Source organism: Nematolebias whitei, chromosome 11 (genome assembly GCF_014905685.2).
Source record: "Nematolebias whitei isolate Nwh7 chromosome 11, NemWhi1, whole genome shotgun sequence".
In the NCBI taxonomy this organism is placed as follows: Eukaryota; Metazoa; Chordata; class Actinopteri; order Cyprinodontiformes; family Rivulidae; genus Nematolebias; species Nematolebias whitei.
Genome location: NC_056508.1, coordinates 47,796,245 through 47,798,370, shown reverse-complemented (window position 1 = coordinate 47,798,370; position 2,126 = coordinate 47,796,245).

Genomic DNA, 2,126 nt, shown 5'->3' with positions numbered 1-2,126 from the left:
TTACAATTTTTTGTTTAAATTCTCTTTAAATCCTTCAAGCACTGTTTTCTTTAAAATTTCATTCAGGAAATGTCTCTGTGTCCTATAAGACTTTTTTTAGCCTCCTGTGTCCTTTATGTCTCATTTTGCATCCTTATAGGTCCTCATGTCTCCTTTCATGTTCTTTTATTTTTTCATGTTTATGGGTTTTTTTAGTTTCCACCCGTCCGTCCATCCGTCCATCCATCCATCCATCCATCCATCCACCCACCCACCCATCCATCCATCCATCCATCCATCCATCCATTATCTTCCTCTTGTTCAGAAGTCAGGTCTCAGGGGACGTAGCTGAGCAGGGAGGTCCAGACATCTCTCTCCACAGCCTCTTCCAGCTCTTCTGGGAGGACTCCAAGGTGTTCCCAGACCAACAGAGACACATAGTCTCTCCAGCGTGTCCTGGGTCTTCCCCGGTGTCTCCTCTCAGTCGGACATGCCCGAAGCACCTCCCTAGGGAGGCACCAAGGGAGCATACCTGAACCACCTCAACTGGCTCCTCTCAACATGAAGGAGCAGTGGTTTTACTCTGAGTCTCTCCTGATAACTAAACTCCTCCCCCTGTCTCTCAGGGAGAGTCCAGCTCCTGCAGAGGAAACTCATTTCAACCTCCTGGATCCATGATCTCATTCTTTCAGTCTCTACCAGAGTTCATGACCAGAGGTGAGGGGAGGAACGTAGACCGACCGGTAAACAGAGTTTTTCTTTACAGCTCAGCTCCCTCTTCACTACAACAGACCAGCACAGAGTCCACAATACTGCAGATCCTGCACCAATCCGTCTGTCAATCTCACGCTCCATTCTTCCCTCACTCGTGAACAAAACCCTGAGATACTTGAACTCCTCCACTTGAGGCAGAACCTCACCCTCGACCTGAAGAGACCAACCCATCCTTTTCTGTCTGAGGACCATGGCCTCAGATTTGGAGGTGCTGGTTCTCATTCCAGCTGTGAACCGCTCCAGTGAGAGCTGAAGATCATGGCACGATGATGCCAACAGGACCATATCACTCGTTCGTGCTGCTGTTCGGCATATTGTTTTTGTACTACTAGTGCTGTTTAGAGTGTTTCTTAGTTCATATCTTAGATCTTATTACTGTAGCTCTTTACAATTGATACTTTTGTTGGATGCAACTGGGACCCTTTGTACATAGTTTCATTCCACGACATGTACCACATGCTGCGAATGACAAATAAAGAAACTTTGACTTTGACATCACCTTTTAGTTTCCTTGGCTCATTTTTGAATAAAACCATTTTATCTTTTTACGATATTTTTATATGTTTAGCCTGCAGCTAACATATTATTTAAACATTGTTGTCACAGATCATTTACAAAGTAATATCCATAGGTCCTAATAGTGAACCATGCGGAACACCACGTTATTGTCTTGAGCTGTGGTTCTTTATTATGTGCACAAGTATTTAAACTTCCAGTTCCAGTATTTAACGGTGAACTGTTCTAACAAGTAAATCAGCAGCCATGAAGTCTTAGATTGGTTTTTGGTTTTTATTAGAGCCAGACCAGTCCCCCCCCCCCCCCCCCCCCCACCCCCACAAAAAAAAAAAAAAGATCTCTGCTCAGCTAGGCACATCACTGATAAAAATCACATGTCGATACACATAAAAAACAACAAGTGTTTGTGTTGGAGTTGGCACATCGTCTGAGTTCAAACAGCAGGAATCACAGTCGGATGAGACTCAAACTCTTTGGTGTTTAAAGCCGGGACAGACTTTAGCCTCAGATTATGGGTTTTCTTCAGATTCCAGCTCAAATTATGTTTGTCTTTTCAGATTGGGACATTTGAGGGACACTGACTGAAGTTTCTGTGCTAATCAGGAGTTAGCATGCAGTGCTAGTTAATGCTAAAGTTTTTTATGCTAACATTTATGTACAGCAGGATGTTGGTGAAAGCTGAAGGCAAAATAAAGCTTAAATATATAAAACTAATATGATTATAAAATATATTTTTACATCATACAGTGATAGTTCTACAGATTGTCTTTGGCTAATCACTACAGACAGGTTAGTATCAAATTTTAAACTCTCTTACAGGCACCAACACGCACCTCAACACACATACAGTTTAAAAA